Raw genomic sequence first — 16,153 nt, 5'->3', positions numbered from 1 at the left:
CAGCTTTGTCTTCGATTGAATCTGTCCCATACGATGTCCTCATCGTACTCAAATTTTTGTGCAGTCTCATTCTTTAAGGTTCCTTGTCTGCAAAACGGCTAAATTATTATTAAATACAGATGGAAGAATTCATGTATGTCCCTTCGACGACCCATTTGGCCCATTTTCTGTGAATTTGTAGGTTACAATTTTAGAAACTTAAGGCAAATGATATTACACCATTTATCTTATTTCTTCTTCTTCTTCTTTGGCACAACAAACGTTGTCGGTCAAGGCCTGTATGTACCCACTAGTGAAGTGAGCTTGACATTCAGTGACTTATTTATTACCATAGCAGGATAGTCAGTCCTACGTATGGTGGCACGGTCTATTCGGGGCTTGAACCCATGACGGGCATGATGTTACGTCGTACGAGTTGACGACTGTACCACCAGACCGGCCAAATTATTAAATCCAGATGCAATAACTTATGTATGCCCCTCCGACGACCCATTTGGCCCATTGTCTATGCATTCATGGGTGAACACTTTCCAAACTAAAGGCTAATGATAATGATAATAATCCCTTGATAAAGACAAATAATATTACACTCATTATCGTATTAAGTTCATTTCTTATTTGTATAATTAGAAAATTAATTTCTTCTTTAGGGCCCCATCATTACTAGGACAAGTAGCATAATTATAGACAAATTTATCGCTTTGAATATAACTTATCATTGTTCTCCAAAATTTCTCCAGACATTTGTGTAGAGTAATCAGAGAATTGCAATAAAGGTTAGCAAGAGAGATGATATCAAATCTTATTATTCGTTAGGGTGTTCAATATCTCTCGTGGGTATTCATTTAAATCCTCGAAATCCATGATAAGCCGGCATAACTGCGTTGGTAATTACACAACAAAAATAAGAAGATGATGATGATGATGATGATGCCCACCTCATACTTGTGTTGAGATGACGAAGCTATCGTTAAGATAATAAAGTTAAAAAAACATATTAGATTAATTTACTTGCAAAGTAACTGCTTCTTGCGGGTCATGTCTTCCGAATGCATTGAGAATTTATTGACGATTTTTGTTGAGGATACGTTGGTCTTGCTAACACAGGCTTTGTACCAATTGAAAAGTTCTTCAATGTGATTGTTTTAATACGCGATAAATTATTGCACTGAATCTCGAGTTTATACACAGTTGATATCGTGAGGGCATTGTTTTCTCCTGAGGGAGCTCCTGTACACAGCGTTGATAGAAGGTTTTATTTCGACAAAAACTTCTTCGGAACACTGAAGTCTAAAATAGAGTCGTTCCAGGAATTCACATTCACCTTATAAAAAAAGAATATTTATGTATTATGTCAATTTGCCCGTTTGAAAAGGGTACTCGTGGTCGTAAACCTTTCCTGTAAACAGATCGATTTCTCTTAAACCGATCAGAATATCCTTATATACATAAAATAAACCTTGCAATAAACCTACTTAGTTGCTATGTACTTTCAGAAAATCCTGAATCTTTCAATACATTCAATTTCAATACAGTACATAAATTCCCCTTAAAAAGCCTTAAGTCCCACCGTTCGACAGCATCGACCAAACCGAAACAATCTATCATAAATTACCGTTACTTCGGACGGCTGGAAGAAAAACACATCCGTTTTTGGAATAATCTGCCCCCATCAAACGGAATTAGGTGTATTATAAATTAATGGTGATGCTTCTCGCTACGCAACCTGTCGCTTTTAAGTCATGCAGCAAACCGACCATCGTTAGCCCTGTGCTAGGTTGTCGACGGACCTTGAATAAGAATGAACCGAGAAAGTAACCGAACCAAACAACCGCACCATGCTCCATTCATTTTGCGTGCCCCGCTGGTTGTTAGATCCTGCCGGGGGCCGAGAGTTTCGCCACAGTTCCCGAAGGATAACACGCACACGCACGGCGTTTCGGAGAGTATATAACCACGTGTCTCGAGAGGGAGCTGCGAGAAGGCTGGAAAAAAGTAGGTCAATGTTGCCGAATTCCAGTTCCACTGCTCTCCCCCCGTCTGCTGCCCCAAAAACCTGTGCAAAAGCGTATAATTTTACGACCCCTCACCAAGTAAACCATATGATATGCCCTTTTGCGAGCCTCAACATATTCCTTTTCCTTTGGGTTGGTTAGGGTTTCCTCTAGCTTTGGGACGGTGCTGAGAACGAATGAAACCTTCCAGTCTGGACTTTTGTACTTATCATGTCGGAGATTTTCAAATAAGAACCACCGTTGTTTGTCTGGGCGATGGGAATAATGTCTAAACACCACAGAAATGATAGCGGGTAGCCGGTCCCGGAGCGAAGACAAATGTGAACCCTCCATCTAAACGGACCACAACGAGAAGAGCCTGTCCGGCTGGAAAGTGAGCCTTCGGTATCGCTTGCAGGATCTACCACGATGCTTGATTCTATTTCCGTTCTCTCCACCCGCTGTATGCGGCACACACATACACACAGCTAGGCCAGGTTAACCTGCGTCGATGGGGTGGACGGTACATGGGTCGATTTTCAGTTCGCTCGCCCGACCGCCGCGACCCATACCAAAACTAAACAACACGGTGGAGAAGCAATTTTCACCTTGTTTTTCACTTTCACTTTTCCGGCCAACCGACCCGACACCAAACGGAATCCAGGCTCGGCTGTGTGAGTGTGTGTGCTGGCGTCATCGTCTCGGCCGAACGTGCTGCCTAGTGCCGCACGGTGTGCATGTGGCGTAATGCTACCCCCGAGTTATGTAATACACCGGTGGCCCCAGGACCGGGGCCCAGCATTGGAACACCATGCGCATTTTTCTTCCGTTTATCGATTGCTTCTTTCCTTCCTCGGGCAGTGCTTTAAGCGGGACAGGGGGCGCGGGACAACGCCGTATTTACACATTCGCTCATAGTGTAATGAGTACCGTGGGGAGGACAGCGAGGAGGTTCTAATGTACGGTTCCGGGACCGGGTTTTTGGAAACTCCACGCCACCACCACCACCACGGAAGGATAAAAGGGATACCAAAGCCGCACGAGCGAGTTTTGGTTAGCAACAAAGCAGTGCTAGACCGCCGCTGCCACTCACATGTTCAAAAAATGGGGAAGCATTTTGGAGGACAAGGAGAGTGAGAGAAGGAGAATTTTATTTATGGAAGGGAGGGTGGTGACTGCTTTTTCGGGGACAGTTTCCCCAATCTCCCTATTTGTTTGGTTCATCATATGCATGGGGTGCATGGGGTCAATTTCGTATCGATTTCTTCCCCGCAGAGGTAGGAGGTGAAGTAGAAAGTGTACGCATGAGGATTCAGGAAGTTGCTACATACGGTTGGTAACTCTTGCTTCAAAACCCTAGAAAAACCCTACAATTCCTGGAACTTCTCGGATACTGTGATATATGACAGGAGCGCATAAAATAATAGGATTTTAGTGAAAAGTGGTTTAGGTGTCGGTTTGGGAAAATTGGATTGAACTTAATTAGTGTCAAAATATTGTATTGCTATAGTTTACTACGGAGCAGAGATTTTTATAATGCAGAGCGCTATTTTTAAGTTCCTCTTCCAGTGATGATTTAATAATATAATAAGGTAATAAATAGTGCATCAGATTATTCTATAGCAGGAAGCATGCAAGTTATATGCTTAGATTTAAACTTATTTCAATTAGCAATTGTATTTTCAATACACCATGTATCGATAGATTTTATCCTCTGTACATTTGCATCCTGTATATTTAGCCTTTTCCCGGGCATACTCGATTGTTGAAGCTTTTATCTTAGTAGATCCTTGATAAAAAAATCTTTGGTCAACCTTTACAACAGGAACAAGAAAATTAAAAAGAAAATATCATATTTCAACATGAAAAAACAATGCAAAACATCTTCCAGTTGATTTATTGGTTGGAAATTATGGATGGAATCTAAAATCCTGTTCATTTAGAATCGTTTACGGGCAATTTCAATTTCAACAAGCAATTTCCACAGAAATTAATGTTTTTGGCATCAAACAAAAGTTATTTTATTACCATTGAATATATAAAAAATATAGTGAAAAATATGTAACAAATATATAAAGATGAGGTACAGATAATTGCAACGACTTATCCTTTGATGCCTTTCATTGGATTCCACACTATCGATATATCGTCTATACAATTTGTATAAGGCACTATTCTTCCTATTAAAGGCACTATTCTTGAAAGCTCATATTTCGTGTGTCATTACATGAATTTGACGACAAATGTCTCAGCAAAATAAATTTTATATTTGCTGCTGCTTTTGTAATATGATATTTTTTAGCAGGAACCTCAATTTCAAAAAAGTTTAGATTTTTTTTGTTGCCAAACTATTTTGGACTTTCCTAGTGGTTGTGCATTTTTTTTCAACAATGTAATTCCTAGGTTAATAATTATTGAACACAAGTATGTGTATGTAACAACAAAGATTGTTGTTGTTGCAAGATTGTATAATGTGCTCCAATACCTTGAACAAAATGTGAAAAAAAATCTATATAGCACCACTGGTGATCCTAATAAAAATAAAACTAGGTGACTGAATTCTATTTGAACAGGTCTTTAACATTAGATAGAGAAATAAATTAAATATATCGAGTGCTTTCCTCTTGCTTCTACTCCTTTGCTTTTGAATGAATTATTTCTATGCGACGCTTTTGATGACCAAAGATTAATATTTAAATTTTAAATTGTACGTGTCATTGCAGAGTACGGACATCATTTTGCGGCAAACAATTCTTTTTTACATATATATCGGGAATTGAAGGCTTAACCGTACGTTGTTCTAAAGAAGTACAGTTTTAGCATTTAGCCAAGGATTGCGAGCTTTGTAGCGATCTAAGATTGACTATCATTACTAATCGGTAAAATATTATTTTCGGATACAGTGTAGAATGTGAAAGTTAGATGATTCATTCCTTCTTTCAACATATTTTAGCACCTATTAGGGTAAATGTACCTATAGTGGTGGTAGTACCAATAGTGGTGGTGTTGCACTAAAATGCGGTTCATACGGCAAATCACAAGAAATTAAGTTATTTACGTTAGTGTGAAATGTTCTTTAGCCTTTTACAAAGGGTTTAAAAGTTAAATGGGGCCATTCTGTTACTTAGTGACCAAAAAATCCATTATTTTGTGAAATGTGTCAACATTTTTCCAAAATCCTTAGGATTCCATAACGAAACTCATTTTTCTGTTAACGTTCTAAATGACCACATAACCACGCAAATACTAGTTTTTCAACATAACTGTTATGAAATGTTATTGTTTTACTAAAATTATTTGCCTTTTGACCATATTTATGCATTTTTAAGTGTTTTTTACCATAGTGCCATTATAGGTACACAAAACAGGCATGTTCCTATAGTGGTTATAGTTATAAAATCAATAAAAACAGGTCGTTTTAGATTTTTTCGAGGATATTTTTGACATGTCGTACTGTTTTCACTAAAACATGCAACAGAAATGAGTTTTATGTAGGTAATTTACCAAAAACAGGCCAAAATTCGCTTAAATGGCTGAATGAAAAATTGACTTCAAATCAAGCTTTCTGTTCCGGGCGTAGGTTGACGACAGGTGTTGACAGGATGCAGTACCTTAGTCAATAGTTTCATTGATCAAATTTATACATTTTTTACGATCAAATTACGCAAGAAACCTATATTATGTCAGTAATCCTTGCTATTCATACGAAAACAGCTTCAAACTAAGTTTCATTGATATTATACACCGTTTTTGATGCATCTTTGTTTACCACCACTATAGGAACACAATACGACGACTATAGGAACCATACCACCATTATAGGCACAACGAAGCAGTCACAAAAATATGTATTTTTTCGTAAATTTGATGTATTTCATGATAAAAATGGTTGTGATTGCGTAGATAAAACATATTCCAATTGGTATGTGTTAAAATATTCAGAAATTGTCCTTCCTGACACTTTAAAGCCATTAAAACACATCGGTACCACTACAAATTGCACCACTATTGAAACATTTACCCTATGAACAGTGGCAGATTAACAGAAGTGTAGGCCCTAAGCAGGCACACGTAGAAGGATCAAGTGAGGAATTGTATAAGGAATTCCAAACCATAGACGGACTGTCAAGGAAATTTACTTGTTAGCCGGAGGTTAAATGGTTGGCCCCCAGGGGGGCCCTCCCTCACGCGGTCGCTTAGTTTGCGTACTGCTTAATCCGCCCTTGGTTATGAAAATTATTTTCATCTTACTAGTAACTTATTAAAGGGTTTGAATATCCCAATTCAGACTTAAAAATCCACTCTTGACCGATCAACTGATGAATAACATTCGTTGATACTAATAAGAGCACTTTAAATACGATATTTGAACTGATTTTAAGGGCGGTTCCGTGGTAGAGTCGCCCATTCGTACGACATGATAAACATACCTGCCATGGGATGAAGTTTCATATGAACAGTCCCCCTGTAGCAAGGACTAACTACCCGTCTGCGTGGTATTGAATAAGCCTCGAAAGCCTGAATAGGCCGGCATGTCCACGTTATACCAAAAAGAGGAAGAACTGAATCTAACAGTTTATCAGTATTCGTTGAAACGTTGAAACAACTCATTGACTGAACCGATGGAAGATAGAATAAAAACCAGAGGTTGGGAATTTGGGAATAGTATTTGCATGTTTTACAGTCGTTGGAATTGTAGATTATTCAATACACATTTAACTACAATTAAACTTTACATTACATATGCTGTAATCTGTCTCAATACCATCATCAACTTCTGCTCACGCTTCTTCGCTGTTTCTCTATGCTGTATCAACATGATTTTAATTAACGCAATGTTAACGTTCGAAAGCAACAGGCGCACTTGCATGACAGGATGCAGTTAGCCTCGCAGGGATGCACATTATGCAGTCATGTGCTGCAAAAGCCATTCCCATTAAAGTGGGATACAAGAAATTGTGGTAAATTTAAACCAAGCTTCTTCTTTCAGTTTTAAACCACAGTTCCCACAGTTTTGATCCACAGGAAAACGGACGTTAAAGCTAAATTTGCCCCCCCCAAAAAAGAAACACAATTTAATAAATATGCCCACGAACACGAGCAAACATTGCCGGCATTTGCACGGGAGTGCGCAATTTTTGCTTCTCTCTCTCTTGCTCTGCATCAAATATGCCGTTTCATGTGGTTTTGTGCCGGCATCGTCCACCCCTCTCGAAGCACTGCGTAATAATTCCACCATTTTTATCCCCTGCCGCAACGCTGCTCCGGGCCAGGCATGGTGCAATAAAATTATAAATTAAGTTTGTGCTTTCGCCTTCACTAACGCTCACTTGGGAAAGTCTTTCGTGTGGTTTGATTAATATGTATGGCGGTGCTTTGGGTGGAGGGTAAATACAATGTGCAAACATGTTATCATAAAGCAAAACACTGAAACACAAAGAAAAGGGAAGAAAGAAAGATAGAAAACAAGCCTGCAAGATAGCGCTGAGGTACGATGAAGATAAACGTTGTTCATAAAAATTAAGAAAAATGTGTAAATTATCACCCTTTTAACACTTTCACAAGCGCCATTTTATTAAAAAAAGAAGCTCTGAGTGAAACAAATGCCTCCCTCCCTTACATTAATGTACTAATACGCGTTGTAATTACATAGCTTAAATAGACGCTCAAATATGTCCGCTTGCGTAATCGGTAAGCCGGTCAAAGATGATGCCGCCCTCGGCATGGGTGGCAGAGTTAACCGAAACTCAACCCAATATGTTACACTTAAGCGCGACACGCTTATGCTATCCAATGGACGCATGGAAAGCAAAAAGCAATGGAACCATATGCTGCTAAATGACCGCTTCTACCATTCTGCCATAACCTCCCATCTCCCTTTTTGTCCAAAGCCCGTTTGTTAATTGAATTAACGCACTCGCATTTATCAGCGACACCTCGGCGTTGGTGTCACAACGGCCCGATCATGCTCATCAGACTAACACACACCGTGAATCAGTGCAACACTGGTAACCGTCCCCCCGCTCCCTCCTCCTTTTCACCTTCATGGAGTGTCAACGGGAGGCAGAAATCGCTTGACAGCAACTGAACTTGTCCACCAAGTTAGGGCGAAAAAGCATTAAAATGATTGTATCATTTGCAGCGCGGTTTTCCAATTTGTGTTGTAATAACGGTCTGTTTCTTCTTTTTTTTGGTTCGAAATACTCCGCTGGGGCCTCGGGAAGGTCAGAGATTGGCTGCCGATCATTAACTAACGCTCAGAAGGTTATTCAACTCGAATATGGGAGAAAAGAGAGACACAACAAGAGGGCGGTGAGGGTTGTATTATTATATTATCGTATTGTTGCTCGAAATAAAGGTAAACACACACACACACAAGCACAAACACGCACCACTTACAGTTCACTAATGTTCCCGTGGGTGAGCCTCCCGTTCCCGTCACAACCGTGGACCGCAAGGGGTGATGATGATTATTAGCATATTAAGTCGAACCGGCTAACGCTAAGCCCTCCACCGTGAGCGAAGACTCGAACACTCATTAAAGGCCCGTCGCTGTGTCATTTACATACCCCTCCCCCCGCCAGACAACCACGTGAACCACGAACACGAACGATTTGCAAGGTGGGTCAGCCCAGTTCTTTCTATCACGTCAGCAGCACGTCACCCTAATGCGCCTGCTTTTTTGCTGCTTTTTCAACTGTGCACTCGTGCTTTTTGATCGTTTTCCCCCTGTTAGAAGGTGGAAACGTGCGAAGAACGAATCTATTATCACTGATAAGAAAGCGCCGGGTTTTTTTCTTCTTTTTCCTACACTGCCTGCTGACACTGATCCTGACGCTGATTCGTTACACAACTTTTGAGGGGTAGAAAAGGAATGGTTTTGGCAAGAAGGAAAAAACACATGGAAAAGCCACCTACAGCTGCAGCGGGTTGTGTGTGTTTTGAGCAAGGCGGATGGACACGTCCGGCACGATCGAAGGCTTCCCGTGTACTGAGCGCGGCCATCAAATGCCGGCTGCCGAATAAACCAAAGCCCACCACCCGGCGGGGGAGTGACAGACACACGGCGGCACCCGTTGGTGGGTGGTGGGTGGTAGCCCTTTTTTGCTTTCCATTTTGTTCTTTTTTTGTCCGTTCCAGTTTGCCAAAGTGCTCGAATGGGTGCAGCACAACACTGGTCGACCAAGGTGTAGGACACGAGGGAGTGGGAGTGCGTGGGAGAATAGGCGATGCCTTATTTACTATGCAAGCAGGCTTCGGGCGCGCAGGCGGTTTCGGCGGCCACCGGGATTGTTGACGCTGAGGGCGCTCGGCTCGGTGTTTCATGCCCGCGGTGTGCGACGGCAAGACGACAAGCGGCCGAAGTGGCAGTGCCTGTCGAGTGGTAGCAGCAATAGCACGAAACCAAAAAGAGTAAAAAACTTCCCAACAGGGCGGCGTTGAGGAGCGTGGAAAAATGGAGGGGAAAAAACACAAAAATCAACGAATGCCTGCACCGTCGCAAGGAGAGAGCACAAGCGGGCAGGGCAATACGGGACAACACGGGGAGCAAAAATTGGGTGAGAATTGGGTAGGACAGTTGTGTTTTGCAGCTACTGCAACGATTGAAAACGGCTGTTTTTAGCACTCCAAACATGGAACCGGTGTCAGAAGTGTTGAGTTAGGGAGGGAGCGAGACAGACAGAGAGAGATAAAGGTGATAGTTTGTGTTTGAGAAAAAAGGGCTTTTGAGGAATGTTATTTTCTTTTTAGTTTTTAGTTTTTAATAAATTAAATAAAGCCCGCACAAGACGGTTTAACTAATCAACAGTGATGCTCTTGATGGTAGTAGTAATGCACTAAAAGACTTAAATTATAAATACTAAATTATACTGGTATGAAATGTATTCTATTTTTTATAAAAAGGATTTCAAAATCAAATTATGCCTTTCTTCTACATAAAGTTAAAAGAACATAAATTAATTAAATGTGTTTGAATTTTTCCAGATTACTTAAGCTTTCATAAGGAATATTTGAAATATTATAAATGATGTTTAGTTACGATTGAAGTTCAGATAGGCATCAGTATTTAAGTATCAACATGTCAAATGTTTACTTACAGTTGAACAATATTCGAAAGCCGTAATAACCTTGTTTATTTGGGCTCGTTTTTAACATTCCTGACGATTCAATTATGATATCATGACAGTAATTCTGTGCCTTTCACAGAGGCGGATTGATCTATCTCGGAGCCCTAACTGGGGGATCGAGCCAATACAAATACCAATACATAATCCTGAATTTGTTAAGGATTAATTTTACGCATTTGCTCGTTGTTTCTAAGTTAAGAGTATTTTGTATGGAAATGGAACAAACAATGAAAATTTAAACTGTCGTTATTAAAACTACAGACTTTCCAATTTCCAATGAATTAGTGGGTCTACCACGATTTAGTTGCCCTGACCTTGACCAATTTGACCACAGTAACAATCTGTCAATTTGTCTAGTACACTTCAAAGGTATATTTGGAAAGCCTAACAAAAACCCGATTAGCTCGATTAGCCGGACTGTACTCGTCAACTCGTACGACTTAACAACATGCCCGTCATATGGGGCATATGGCCCCTGCTATGGGGGGGAATCAATTAGTCACTAAACATCGGTTGTTAAGCCAAAGAAGAAGAAGAAGAACAAAAACCCGAATTTTACTCTTTACTACTTTTGTATTTGTAAAGAAGATTTTGCAATTTATTTATTGTTTCTCAATCATGTATATGAGAAGTGAAAGCCACTGCACAAACTTCGAGTGATTGACTGTGATTTTCACCGATGATTTCACAGGTGATTTCACAGATACCTAAAAATTGCCTGAAATCCAAGTGTCCGACAATGAAACAATCTTGCGTATTGAATCCTGTACTTGCGTATTTGTAGACTTATCGTCCTTGCAATTGAGACTATCGACGAGGCTCTTAAAATTTTTTAAATTAATCGTCCCATGAGCTTCTTCATCTTTTCTTGCCATGAGAGGTTTTATTGCTAATATGGAAGAGTGTAAAAGTATGTCAAGTTTATCTAGGCCTTCAAAAATTACATCCAATCTTCAACACACTTTGATTAGAATTATATTATTATGAATTTTTAGGAATATATTAGAATGGAACTCACACGAAAACATGCATGTGGAGATAACGGCTGATAAAAACATCATTAAACTTGTACCATAAATGTTACATGCACTAAAACGTTAACCTTCAGCTGGCATATGTTTAATTGAATGATTCTCCTTCCGTAATAATGATATTTTACAGGAGTAAGCATCATACATTTTCACAGCAACTATCAGCTTAGTAAATATCGCAACTTAGTTAGTTAATCAGTAAATTCTGGCTATGGACGAAATAATTCAATAATTAGCATGACCATTGATAATAATTCATCATAATTCATAGGATGATTAATGTTTTCAGAGATAAAAGTTATACATTTTTAAGCGAAATTGTAGCTGAATTTTTACTCGCTTGATGAACACTATCGACAAAAAACAGTATTTAAAATAGTTGTTGGCATATTGCATTCTTTAGAGCAGGGGTCTACAAACTACGGCCCGCGGGCCCTTTGAGAGCTTAAAATGCGGCCTACGATGACTTTGTAAAGGTTAAAATAAATATTATATTATTTCGACTGTCTTAAATAAAATTGTATTTTTTCGCCTTTATAAGACGAAAATCAAGCTTCAATAATACGAAGCAGTACAAGTCTCGTAAGCATTGTGTTATAAAAACGAGATTGAAAGGATCAGCAATCAGTCAAAATTTTACTGTTAGGTTCGAGGTTTAATGAAAATAAGGTTACAAAAGATTCAAAATAATTATAGTGTTACGAAAGTATAAATTTAAATTAAAATGCGGAAAATTATCCTTTACTCAATACATCGCCCGTAAACACTGAAATTCACAAATTCAAATTCACTCAATTTCCATTTCCATAAATCAAGATTCAACAACCCATACGGCAACGAACAAGCGCAAAACCATTCAACCTTTCCACCAAAGATAAGAACGACAACATAAATCGTGTGTGGGGTTGCGTGGACTGGCCACTTCAGCAGCCAACAACATGAAACATCAAACGGAAAATCCCTTTTACAACAATCAATTATTACTACATGCCAAAGTTTCTCGCAATCTGGAGGAAAAAGAAAGAAAGAAAAAAAAAACCGAAACATCTGCATACACACAAGCCAAACGGCCCGAACCGATAAGTCCTTGACGACCCCGACGGTCACGACTTACGGCGTTGGTCACCAGGCACATGGCACATCTATCTTTCCCGTGCGTAACCCGCGCACGCCACGAAAGTTATAAAAAAGCTATTAACCAGCCGGCGAAAATGGGAAGAGAAGAGTAAAGGGGAAAGTTCCACACACACGGACACACAAACAGACACACACACCCGCACATGACAAGATGCCAAAGAATGGAACCGGCAGCGGACAATGTGTGTGTGTTGTTGGTTCATCAATTGCTAATCCATCTCCCCGGAACGTCAATATCGGCAAAAACAATAAAAACACATACACCCCCCCCCCCATTCACCCATGTGCCAAACAAGAAAGAAAAAAAGGACAAACAGGGTGATACGGTGCGCCGCAAGTGGGGGGGCAGCGTTTGCCGAAATCAACCCATCGACGGCCAGCTGGTATGACGGAAGCGCAGAATAAAAACGTAATGATTCTCATCTTGATGTAGGCCGCGCGTACGATTAGCTCATCTGTGCCGCCACCGTCTCACGCCGTACATGTTACTCTGTGTGTGGCTGTGTGCACTGTTTGCACTGTCTTCACTCGTTGGGTCTTCCGATAAAATAAATATTCCCTCCTCTTGAACTCGAGCTTCGGGAGCAATTCGAGGTCAATGTACCGTGCGCGCGTGACTGCGTGTTGCTAGGTGAGGAACGCCCCCCAAAAGTGGGATGAGAAGGGCGGACAGTGCGGGTAGTTTACTTTGCACTGCACACGATAGCAGCATGGCCTGCTCGATTGACACAAAGAGAGAGAGAGAGAGAGAGAGAGAGAGAGAGAGAGAGAGAGAGAGTGAGCAAGCCTTTCACCGTGTCCAAAAGCGAAACAGTAATGGGAATCCTTTCCTTTTAAAGGGATGAAACAGGACCAGGATCCAGCTCTACACAAATGGGCGCTAGCAAACCTGCCCGAGTTCGTTCATCCCTTCGCAACAAGGAAGTGAACATAGAAAGCACGAAACGTCATTCTCTCCCCCACCTTTTTTTTCTTTGTGTGTGTACCTGTGCGCTTCTGCGAAAAACGTGCTTCTCAGCGCCTACCTTTCCAATACGCACACACACACACACTGGCAAACGAGGTGCAACGCCACCGTGGTCGCACACAGCCACATAGAAAGCTGTCAAAATTAACTGACATGTACTAACGACGACCACCAAGCAACTACTTACACGGGACACGCGGGGTTTCCAGGAAGTGTAACCACCACAAACCGGTCGCGCGACGTTTTAGCACACGCACACAACCACGGGCCACGGTTGCGGGACTTTCGGGAAGCACGTGAAAGTAAACACTTTTCATTCTTCGCTTCCTCGCTGCTTCTTTGACCAAAAACTGGGCGTCTCCATGGGTTGCCGCTTGTTGCCAACTGGACACGAACCTTGCAGTCGCTGCTTTCCGAAAAAAAAATCAACACACACACGCACGCACGCACTTGGGCACCAATTCTCAATCAAACACCTGTGAATTCACCTTTTCTTCTCTCCAGTCAAATCATTCAATTCGGTCGTAAACGAGCGTTTTTTGACACTTGCACACACACACACACACACACAAAGGCACGTACGAACACATGCACGTTCGCACATGTACGCTCCACGCGCGCACACACTACACACGGCCCGACAGATGGATGGCGAACTACTGACAAAAGCTGGCCAGCCGTTGGGTTGCAAAGATTGACGCCGCGCGCGCCGAGATGACGAAGATGTCGTAAAACATCGGCTCTCCGGAGCGCGCGTCTGTTTCTTTTTTGCTTCTTCTTTCTTTGTGTGTTTTGCGGGAGTGTGCGCACTACTACTACCAATCGGTAGGGTGTATATGTGTGTGTATGTGAGTATGAGTTTGCGAGAGCGTCTAACAACGGGGGAAACTGTGACGATGTGTGCATGCTCTGATGAGGGTGGCAATGCAAAGTAGTTACCACTATGGGTGAAAAGTCGGGGGAAAGTTGGACAAATGTTGGTAATAGCAAAAATGTAACAATAGCATTAAAAATTAATCAAATTAACTACTTTACACTCAAATTGCTTGCCAACTACTAATTTTAACAACAACAAAAAACAACTTAAATATTCCGGAACAATCAGGCCGATTGGGGACTATTGATAAAAACACAAATTAACAAAAATGGAGCTAGCATTAGTAGTTATTTCTCTGTTTGTCGTCAGTAAATATGTATTTCTTTTTCTTTTTGGCGTACCGACCCGCATGTTTATGCCGGTCTATACAAGCTTTCGATATTTTTTTAGTTGCACGCAGCCGTATAGTCACTCCTTGCTACGGGAAGCACGGTTCATATGAGGTTTGAACCCACGACGGACATGTTTGTTAAGTCGTGCAAGTTAACGGATGTACTATGGGAATTTAAATTGAAAATGTTATTCAAATAGATTTTGCCTACGCTCAATTGAGTAGACTTTTGCACAAAAGTCTAGACAAGATTTTCTAAAAAATAATAGGCCATAGTAATGTAATCGAAGCCAAATAATGGAGCTAAAAGAAACAAGTAAGAAATCGAATAAGTACGAAAAATAAGCAAAATGATAATGAATCATGAAACAAAAAGGAAATTTTAAAAAGGAAATAACACGAAAAAAAGGAATAATAAATATCAATAAAGAAAATGTGCAAAATAAACTCAAAAGGCATGAGTATTATTAATCCTAAGAAAATGAAAGTGTACACACTGTAAAAAGGAATCGGCTTGAAAGAACAAAAACTATAAGAGAAAACTGTGTGAACAACATAACGAACCAACAGAAAGCTTTTTAAAAAAGAACTGGAGAAATAAATAAACACATGTCATGGAAACAATTAAACAACGAACAAGCAGATATTCACTACTATATTGTGCTTCGTTTTCCAATAGTAACCAACAACGCTTGTTGTTAAATGACTGTATATTTAAATGAACAAAATCAAAACTACCTCCCATTCTACAAACTTATCATTTAATGCATAAAATCGTACATTATGTACCAAAAGCGTGACATCGGGTGACGTGCACCACATAAATGTACTCCCCCCCTTTGGTGCATAAACGGTAGTACGGGATGGCCGTGTCTCGCTCTCTTCCTCTCTCACTCTCTCTCGCTCATTCAACCGCTCACTCACTCTCTCGATTCATGCGCTGCCAATTCATGATGGAAAGAAAAACGACGACTTGTTGTCGCCCGCCGACATGAAACGTCATGGTTTGCCGGAAGAACGGTGCAAAGACCTTCACCTCGTTCCCTCGTTTCCGCTTTCCCGTGTCACCCAAAACAGGCATCCCCTTTGGGGAGAAGAGGAGGGGGGGGTACATTCTTTCACCGGATTTTGCGTCTAGAAATGCACATTTTCACTGGCCCGTCTGTTTTCCTTTTTGCTTTATTTTCGTGTTTCTTTTAGAAAATTAAAGGGAAAATATGTTTTTCATCCCTCTGGTTGGAGCAGGTGGCACCGGCACGGTTCGGGTGGGCTAGGGTTCGCGTGTATGCACTTGTTGTCGTTCCGGTTGGATGAACCGAAATGGGGCAGCATGAAAAGCTAACGATAGGGGTAAAGGAAAAACAAAGAACGATATGAATCTCGGTCTGGATTATTATGTCAAATGGCGAGTTGCGGAGCGGGGTGGCACGCAGGAAGTGTACCACATTGTTTGGGAGGGCGAAATTATTCTTTTGAATTTGTGTTCCATGGCGCCAAACCCGCATGCCAATGGAGGATAGTGAAGTTCGGGAGTTTGGGGTCAAGTTTGTACTGCACTTCATGTGCAGGAAAACTATTTCAGTAAGTGAGGTTCATCCAAAACATCATACTTTGCTCACCAATTTGCTGACATATTTGCATATTTCAACAGATTAACATAAATGACAACAAAATCTGTCCATTTTGA

At 40.8% G+C, this 16,153-nt stretch overlaps 1 protein-coding gene across 3 annotated transcripts in view; it reads right to left on the bottom strand.

Annotated features, from left to right (window-relative positions):
* Window positions 1–13,920, bottom strand: part of LOC120901275 (kelch-like protein 17) — a 56,917-nt gene extending 42,997 nt beyond the window's left edge. The window contains exon 1 of one of the 3 annotated variants that reach the window (XM_040308993.1): window positions 13,446–13,920. The gene's annotated coding sequence lies outside the window, so the exon portion shown is untranslated. Of the gene's footprint in view, window positions 1–8,393; window positions 8,983–13,445 lie in introns of those variants that run through there. The other 2 variants (XM_040308995.1, XM_040308997.1) reach the window with 2 other exon arrangements.
* Window positions 13,921–16,153: the final 2,233 nt, after the last annotated feature.

Source organism: Anopheles arabiensis, chromosome 3 (genome assembly GCF_016920715.1).
Source record: "Anopheles arabiensis isolate DONGOLA chromosome 3, AaraD3, whole genome shotgun sequence".
Taxonomy (NCBI): domain Eukaryota; kingdom Metazoa; phylum Arthropoda; class Insecta; order Diptera; family Culicidae; genus Anopheles; species Anopheles arabiensis.
The sequence above is the reverse complement of the archived record's forward strand: the minus strand, read 5'-3'. Positions and strand labels throughout refer to the sequence as shown.